Below are 9,691 nucleotides of genomic sequence, written 5' to 3'. Positions count from 1 at the left end.
AGATCCTATACTTGTCATAGTCAGTATAAAATCCCTCCCACTCACACTAGTACATGAGTGTTTACTTATCAAAAATCTAGAAGGCTATTCTAAATAAACAAAAACATTGGACAATTGTAATATATATATAATAATAATCTGTAAATATATGCTGAAAAAAAAGGACAATCTATCAGTCCTTTTAAGGCTTTCTTATTTTCTTTGTAATATCAATTTTCACATGAATATTTCAAAATGTACATCATGACAGCAACAGATCATCATAATCATCCAGATATCATTCAGACAGTTCCTGCAATGCACTGAAGATATTTTTCTGACAATGGTGTGAGAGGCCAACAAAGTGGGGGGTGCTTCTGGACTTTGTTTTTTTCCAGCAGGGATAGTCATGCTAGGGATGTGAAGATTAGGGGCAGCATGGGAGGTAGCAATCATGAGAAGGTGGAGTTCAAGACTTTGTGTGGAAAAAGTAAAGCAAAAAGTAGAATTGGTACTCTGGATTTTCAGAGAGCGACTTCGAACTTTTCCTTCACTTACTTGGAGGTATCTCATGGGCTAGAATGCTTAAAGGTAAGGGGGCCCAGGAAAGCTGGGCAACATCTAAACAGCACTTCCCCAAACTCAAGATTGGTGCATACTTAGAGTATGAAATTGGGAAAGGGAGGCAGGATACCTGTATGGATGAGCAGGGAGCTCATGGATAAGATCAAAGGAAAGAAGGTTTATGAAATGTGGAAAAAGGGCCTATACTCTTGGAGGAAGTGTAGGAGTGTTGTCAGGGCCTGCAAGGCGGTGACAAGGAAGGCTAAAGCCCACGTGGAGCTGAAACTGGCAAGGGAGAAAAAGGATAATAAGAAGGGTGTTTTTCATGTTAACAGTAAAAGGAAGACTAGGAATAACGTGGTCCCCTGCTAAATGAGGGATGTGTCCTGGTAATGGGAGATGCTGAGAAGGTGGAAATTCTGAACTCCTTCTTTGCTTTGATCTTCACTTCAAAGACTCACTCTCGGGACTCCTGGACTCTAGAGGAAAGAGAAAGAGTCCGAGAAATGGTGAACTTCCCTCTGGTTGAGGAGGGGGTCATCCAGGAGCATCTGGGTAGGATCAGTGTGCACAGATTCATGGGCCCTGATGGGATACATCTATACATGCTGAGGGAGCTGGCAGAGGTGATTGCTGAACCACTCTCTATCATCTTTGACAGGACCTGGAGAACAGGAGTGGTGCCTGAATACTGGGGGATAGCCAATCTCTCTCTGGTCTTCAAAAAAGGCAAGAAGAAGGGCCTGGGAAACTACAGGCCAGTCAGTCTCACCTCTGGAAAGGTGATGGAACAGCTTGTTCTAGATGCCATCTCCAAGCAATTGGAAGAGAAGAAGGTCATCAGGAATAGTCAGTATGGATTCAGCAAGAGAAAATCATGCTTGACCAACCTCGTAGCCTTCTGTGATGGCATCACCAACTCAATAGATGGGAGGAGAGAAGTAGATGTCATCTACCTTGACTTCAGCAAGGCTTTTTACACTGTCTCTCATGACATCTGGATACTGAAGCTGAGAAAGTGTAGGATAGATGAGTGGACAGTGAGGTGGATTGAGAACTGGCTGACTGGTCAAGCTCAGAGGCTTGTGACTGGTGATGCAGAGACTGGTTGGAGACATTGACTAGCAATGTTCCCCAGGGATCAGTGTTGGGTCTGGACTTGTTCAATATTTTTATTGACAACCTGGCTGAAGATATAGTGTTTACTCTTAGTAAGTACTCCAATGATACAAAGCTGGGAGGAGTGGCTGACGCACCCGAAGGCTGTGCTGCCATTAAGCAAGATCTGAGTGACCTGGGTCTGTTCAGGCTTGAGAAAAGAAGACTCTTTGATTAATATTTGATTATAAGTATCTTAAGTGTAGTAGTCACAGGGATGAGGCCAACTTCTTTTCAGTGCTCTGTGGGGACAGGACAAGGAGAAATGGCCATAGGCTGGAGCATAGGAAGTTTGATGCCAATACGTAAGGAACTTCTTCCCAGTAAAGGTGATGGAGCACTGGAACAGGCTACACAGGGAGGTTGTGAATTCTCTTTCTCTGGAAGTATTCAAGACCTGCCGGGACACCTACCTGTGTAGCATGCTGCAGGGGGCCTGATTTGCTTGGGGGGCTGGACTTGATGATCTCTATAGATCCCTTCCAGCCCCTACAATTCTGTGACTCTGTGACGATATTTTTAAAAATATATATATGGAAGCAATTTAATAATTGTTTTAAGAGACTTTTGCCTTATAATTCAATTTTCAAGTAGAAATATTTTTCAGTATTCAAGAGAAAGTCAACTCCCAAGCAAAGAGAGAAGTGAATTTTACTGGTATTTTTAGCATCAGGTATATCCTCATTGCTTTTAATGAATTCTAATACTAATCAACAATACTTAAAAATATGGCTAAAAGAAAATTAATTTAATGGAAAGTTGTTAGAGGGATATCTTTGGAATAAATTGCAATTTGGTATGTGATATTTTTTTCTACTTTTCAGTAACCAATCGTTATTTCCCTAACAACAACAACAACAACAACAACAACAACAACAACAACAACAAAAAGTTGTTCTATATTTCATGGAAATTTTGGAAAGCTAAACTGTGTTTTTCTGTATTCAGAATTTTTAGGCCCTTTATTTTTATCACAGATATATTAATTTTAAATGGATGACTCTTCCTTAATGATTGAAAACTAGAAAAAATCTTATTACTAAGGAGTCCAAAGGGTTTTAAAAATGCAATAATCACCATTTCTCTTATTTTGAATTTTTGGAGTAATGAAAATTACCTTTTTGAGTTCCAATTTTTTAAATTTTTATTTATTTATTTATTTATTTATTTATTTATGCTTAACAGGAAGCAAAAGTGAAATGTGTAGTTTAGCTCATGTAGATTTGATCATTTAATTTCTCCATGGAAGCTCTGCACAGATCAGCTCAAACATACTTGTTATCAGATAGATAAGTGCTTCTTCAGACTCAGTTAATTTTGTTAACCGGATTATAGTTGAGTATAAAGGAAGCTTAAACATGCAGTTCAAGTAAGCACCAAAATGTAAAGTCAGAAGATGCATCTGAACTTCACAACAGTATTCAGTTAATCAAGAATCACAGGCTGTTGGAAGGTACTTCTGGTGATCAAAGTGTTCAAATCTCATGATGAATTCACGTTAGAGCAGATTTAATAGATTTTTCCCTCAGAGTCGTATGGTTTCCTTACTTAAGAGTTTTTTTGTTTGCTTCTTAAGTTTAGTTAGCTCAAAATCCTCTGTCTTACTTCTAGTTACTGTCTAGGTACTATCATATTTCCTGCCTCCTAGAATTCTTTTCCAGGTATCTGAGATATGGCAAGTCTACACTATCATCTGACATTTGTGCCTAGACCCCTAATCATACTCTTAATACCTGGCTATTCATATAAGATTACAAGATAAATCAAAAGACATTTGGCCTCTTTACAGGGAAATTGCTTCTACCTGTAATAAACATCTATCTTAAGAGTGCAACAAATCAGTTTATATGGAGCTCATATGTCTTTCAATTGACAACAGAGAATAGATCGATACTAGATCACAGTATCATCACAGATTAAGAATAGTGTTCAGGAATTAAAGATGCATTCATAATTACTTCAAAACATGATAGCATATCCCACAGGTCTTTAGAAAAAATGCTATTGTCTTTTAAATTCTCAGGCATATCTACTTTTGGCTTAGACATTCACTCCCCAACACCCTGTACAGCTTTATGTTCCCAGCAAGTATATTAAAACTGTCACCATTTAAAATAATGGCTTTTCTTTCTTTGTTTCTTTTTTAATTACTATTATTATTTTCTAACCTACATTATAACATGCCTGAAGAATCTTAATAGTGATTTGGGAGATCTATATGTTTCTTGCATTTTATTATTTAGAAAGAGGCAGAGTTGCTTTCATCTACAAACTGAGACTAACATGGGTGTACATCAAGCTAGGAAAAGGTAGGGAACTGATAAATGTTTTGTCCTTTTTTTGTGCTAAAGCAAAATATGGCTTCATATACTCTAAATTATGACTGAAAATTGGCAGTAATCTGCTTTTATTAAGTGTATTCATGCACTGTGTACAAGAACTTCATCTTTATAAAAGGTTTAATGTCCTCCTGGAAGTCAGGCTAAAATAATTTTTTCCATGTTGATCATGTGAACAAATGAGAAAGCAGATATTTCTCCCTTTCTACATGGCCTGCTCAGGATTAAGGAGAAGTGTAAGGAGAAAATACCTCTATGAATATTTGTCAGAATGCCTAAACAAAGCCATAGACTTTCTATGCATTCTATTTTTTTATTTTTTATTTTTATTTTTATTACTAAAACAATCACAAAAATCTAGGAAAAGGTTAAAGGAGGGAGAATAACTGGGGTCTGTAGTTATGTCCATGGCAATTATATATTATATCTCAGAAATTCTCAGCACACTGATGAATTATGCTTTGACAGGCCTATGGATAGTTGATAAATGCAGGTCTGAGGGTGACAGATTTCTATGTTTTTAAGAATTTTTTTAAATGTGTAACTGTATGCAATTATATCTGTTAAAAACATTCTCACTCATGTTACTCACTTGTAAAATGTGCATTTTATTATCTTCTAAGATTTTCTTTAAAAAACTGTAACTAAACTGGATTACTACTATTATTATTATTATTTGAAGTGTCCAGATTACTGCAGGATTATTTTACATGAAAAGTGTTATTTTATTTTTTGTTATATTTTATTATTATTATTATTGTTGTTGTTGTTGCTGTTGTTATTTATTTATTGTTAATTTATTTATTGTTAAGGTGGAATGCTTGTTACCTAATACTAAATAATAGAAAAAGATAGAAAAAATGAATCTTAGATAATCTAACTTTTCTCTGATTATAAAACAAGAGACACATTTAAGGAAAGGTAAAATCAGTGCCAAAAAGATACCTTCTTTTGAGTTGATTACTTTTCCAGTGTTTAATAAGGAATAGTAGACTACTGGTTTAGACTAAATACAGAAGTTTTAGGGGCAGACTGATCCAGCTATTCATGTTAGCTATTATTAATTTATGATGTATGATAGAAAAATAAATCACAGATTATTGATTCTGACCTAAGAGTGTCTCTGAAGTTTTTCCAACCCTGGAGAACTGGAATTGTTACTATACATATATTTTTTTTTTTTCTCAGCTTCAGGCAATGATGCTTAGATATCAAATACAACAGTTCTTCTGCCCAGTGAGTAAAACAAGTCCTTAAAGAATTATTAAAGATTTAAGAAAGCCCAGGTTTATCAGTGATACGGCTCTTTAAATAACCTCACAACACAGCTTCAATGATGGTTCAAAAGAAAAAAAATATACTTTCTGATCTAACTTTCAGGTTTTTTCTCTGCGACTGAAGGTATCTTCTTCTGACAAACTTCTTATTGCTTCCATCACTTAACATATAGCATTTCACAGCACCACACAATAAAATGACTGCAGACAGGAAAGTCCGTAACAAATGAAATCTAGTCATGCAACATATTAAGGCTTTACTACTCCTCTGAATTTCTCTGAAGCTATAGTTTGAAAAGTAAAAGTGAAAAAAAAAAAAAAAAAAAAAATACAGTAATTCAAATTTGGGTTTAAAAACCAAAACCAAAATCAAAACAAAAACAAAACCAAAAAAATCCAAGCAAACAAAGAAACAAACAAAACCAGAAATATTTAAGGTATATAATTACAAAAATAAGATTTTCTCACCAAAAACTTAAAAAAAAATTAGATCTAACAAAGCTCTCCAAGTAAGTGACCTTTTGGATCTTATCAGGATTAGCATTCTTAACCATAAGAAATTTAAAAATAAATAACATTTTAAAAACAGAATTTGTACTTAAATATAAACTAAATTAAAGGTGAAGGACTACAAATTATGATAAAGAACTGGGCAAAAATTGTGCACAACTTCACTCATTTTTTAAAATAATACTTAAAAATATGGAGTCATAATATCTTCACTGTCTAATCAGATTGACTGAGCTGTCCAAAGCTAAGACCCGTTGTTCAAAGGTGAAATATGAAGGAAATTAGGCTCCCATTTATTTCAAATTGAGATTTTGTCTTTTAAGCTGCCTAGATATTTCTGGTCAGTGAAATTCATAATTAGCCTTTAATCTACTTTATGTACTGGGAAGATCAAGCAAAATTCAATTTTTCTCCTGTTTTTTCTGTTAGAATTCGTCTAGTACTGCTGTTCAAAAAAAGGGAACAGATATAGTACAGGGTACAGTAAGCTCTTGTATTTAATGTCAGGTGGAATCAAGGGTCATGCACTATTTGACTCCTACCTCTCTTGCAGTGCCTCTAGAGGAGAAACCATGTTTGCCTTACGCAGAGTCTGAACATCCCATTGCGTGAGAAGTGCTGACTTTTAAGCAATTATAAAATTTCTTTCTCAAATCTCTTTTATAGCTAAACCACACAAATAGCAGAACTTATCACACAAGCACACACAATCAGTTAATGTAGCATTATCATGCTTGTAAAATGACATTCTGATGGCTCTATTACTCTCTTACTGTTTTGTCTTTTTATTAGATATTATTTGATCTATGCATGAATATAGCCCTCTCTGCTGTGCCACTTATTCCAAAGTTATTTTTTTTATTGTGCCCAAGTAGATAAAACATTGCTATCCAAATAGTGCTGTATTTTTCTTTGCTCTAACTGGTAACTTAGCTCTACTGGTACATGAAATGTATAATCTACTTTAGATGAAGAATGATAGGTAACAGATATCACTGTGTGAAATCTATACCTTGTGATATGCAGAGGCCACCCTCCATTACAATGGATTAGACAGATACTTTTCCAGCCATAAAACGTATGAACTTCTATAAGTGGGAATATTTTAGATTTGATAGATCTTTTTCTGAGGGTGGTATTATAACAGTATGTGCCTTATGCATTTGTATTTCTGTATTACCTACAATCCTTAAACATAAACTACACAGCGTTGTTGTGTTTATTCTCTTTGATGCAAATATCAATATGTAGCTGCTGTTAAAGTTCCATTTCTTTCCTATTTAAATACAATCAATACTGATAATATGAAAGAAATAAATTATATTTTTCCCACATGGAATGTTATCATTTTAAACCAGAGGGAAATTTTTTATCAGATCTTAATTCCTTGATTATACATGGGTTAGAATTCTAGCATTTTATATTTAGAGACAAACTTCATGGTTGTTCTAAAATACATAAGTATACATCACAAAGGTACATTTAGGCTTGGTCTGAATAATAAAAATTACAGAGAAAAATATGAAAGAACATACAATAAATCAGACACATTCTAGATGTATCAGACATGCTGTACATGCACATATGTTCACAAATGCATCACACTTCACTCTTTGTAAAGTGGAGCCAATGGAGTAGGCAGGAAAATTTCTTTAATGTTAATTTTTGTTTTCACTCAGATATAACTATTTCATCTTCATATCACAGTAATACTTGCTATTAAATAGTACAGTAATATTTGCCATTAAATCTTCAACGTGCAAAATGAAATTTTACTTGCTGCCCCTGGCTGCCCAGGTGGGTGCCCCATCCTTGGAGGAATTCATCCAGATTGAACAGAGCCCTGGGCAGCCTGATCTGGTGGGTGGCAACCAGCCCAGGGCAGACAGATTGGGATGGTTTTAAGGTTCCTTCCACTGCAGCCCATTCTATGATTCTGTGTAAACACAGTAGGGAAAACTTACATTATCTACAAACTGGAAACTTATATGTGAAAGCAAGCCAACGATAATGCTTTATGACTTAAAAAGCAAGACCAAAAAAACTCACACACACTGAAAAAAATACTGAAACAATGTACATTAACACAAACAAAAACAAAAACAAAAAAACAAACAAGCAAACCCCCTCCCCCCCAACAACAACAACAACAACAACAAAAGAAACCAACCAAAAGCAAAAAAAACTAAACCAGAACAAATTCATAGGCAATTATTAATGGGCAATATTGGTAGATGGTTGTACTAGATAATCTCAGTGGTCTTTTCCAACTTTAATGATTTTATGATTTTATTATGGTATTCTTGTTTTACAATGTAACCTATGCTAGAAATACTGTGGAAGCTTTTAGTTACCCCTGTTTGGCTTTTCTTAAATAATTCCAGTAAACATTCTCTCCACATTTTCCTCATCCTCCTACAGAATGATGGCAAACAAATATTTTACCTAAGTCATGAAAGAAGCTATTGAATTAGTCTTAACTGAGGATTTGGAACTACAGAGATAAGGAATGAATAATCTAGAAGACCCAGAATAGCAACCCCAGAGCCATTCCAGTCACTGCTTCAGCAAGCGTGCCCAGTGCAAGATCTCCTTCACTGTCACAGTAACGTTCTCAAACGATGACGTTGCAGGGAGTTGGCCATATGATCTGTGGTATGGATACTGGTAGGAAACATCATAGGCTTGTCCATTGGAGGCATAGAAGACATGAAGACCCACAGTGGGATATGCACCATTGTACTGACCCTAGCCATAGCCATAGAACTCAGGTGATGGTGTAGCATAAGCTGTTTAAGGAGGAGGGACTGAGGAAATTGCTGTCTCATCATACATCACATCAGATCCCACGTAGCCTATGTTTGTTCTGGCATCCTGAAGAGCAATTTTCTATGCCAAACAGTCATCTGCACTTTCTGCACAGAGAATGATGGTCTTACCATCCCGACAAACAATCTGCAGTAAACAATTTTTCTGCTTTCCTTCCGGATGCTGGAAATCTCAATATTCATTCCCCATATTTTGAGGTTGATGCAATAGATTCTCATGTGGATTTTAACTTCTCTATCATGGTGATTCTGATTGTCACAGAAATTAAATGGCCATTAGACCACAGGTCAAACCAGTTCTTCTTCCAGTGCCTCAAGATAGTGCTTTGTTGGAGCAGCCAGCCACTCTTCACAAATGTCATTGTTGCTTAATCTGCCCTGCTCCCACTGCAGCCTCGCTCCACCAGCGGGCAGTGCCAGCCCTGCCCTGACATCAGCCTGCCATACCGCCCCAGCCAGCTCCTATGGAGCAGATTGTTTTGAGGGAGATCACGCAGCATGTGCAGGACAACCAGGGGATCAGGCCTAGCCAGCACGGGTTCACAAAGGGCAGGTCCTGCTTGACCAACCTGTTCTCCTTCTATGATCTAGTGACCCATCTGATAGACGAGGGAAAGGTTGTTGATATAGTCTACCTAGACTTCAGCAAAGCTTTTGACAGTATCTCCCACAGCATTCTCCTGAAGAAACTGGCAGCCCATGGCTTGGACAGGTACACTCTTGCTGGATAAGGAACTGCCTGGAGGGCCGGGTCCAGAGAGTGGTAATGAATGGAGCTAGATCCAGCTGGCAACCGGTCACAAGTGGTGCTCCCCAAGGGTCGGTTCTGGGGCCTGTCCTATTCAGTACCTTCATTGGTGACCTGGATGAGGGCATTGAGTGCACCCTCAGTAAGTTCGTAGATGACACTAACTTGGCTGGAAGTGTTGATCTGCCTGGGATTAGTGAGGCCCTACAGAGGGATCTGGACAGTCTGGATTGCTGGGCTGAACCCAGTGGGATGAGGTTCAACAAGGTCAAATCCTTGGTCCTGCAC

The 9,691-nt window shown here is 36.8% G+C and overlaps 1 pseudogene; it reads right to left on the bottom strand.

The window, feature by feature from the left end:
* Positions 1–8,345: 8,345 nt before the first annotated feature.
* Positions 8,346–9,017, bottom strand: LOC125687155 (pleckstrin homology domain-containing family B member 2-like; annotated as a pseudogene).
* Between the last annotated feature and the right edge of the window lie 674 nt (positions 9,018–9,691).

The sequence above is a fragment of the Lagopus muta genome, chromosome Z, assembly GCF_023343835.1.
Source record: "Lagopus muta isolate bLagMut1 chromosome Z, bLagMut1 primary, whole genome shotgun sequence".
In the NCBI taxonomy this organism is placed as follows: domain Eukaryota; kingdom Metazoa; phylum Chordata; class Aves; order Galliformes; family Phasianidae; genus Lagopus; species Lagopus muta.
This window is presented reverse-complemented; position numbering and strand designations above follow the sequence as displayed.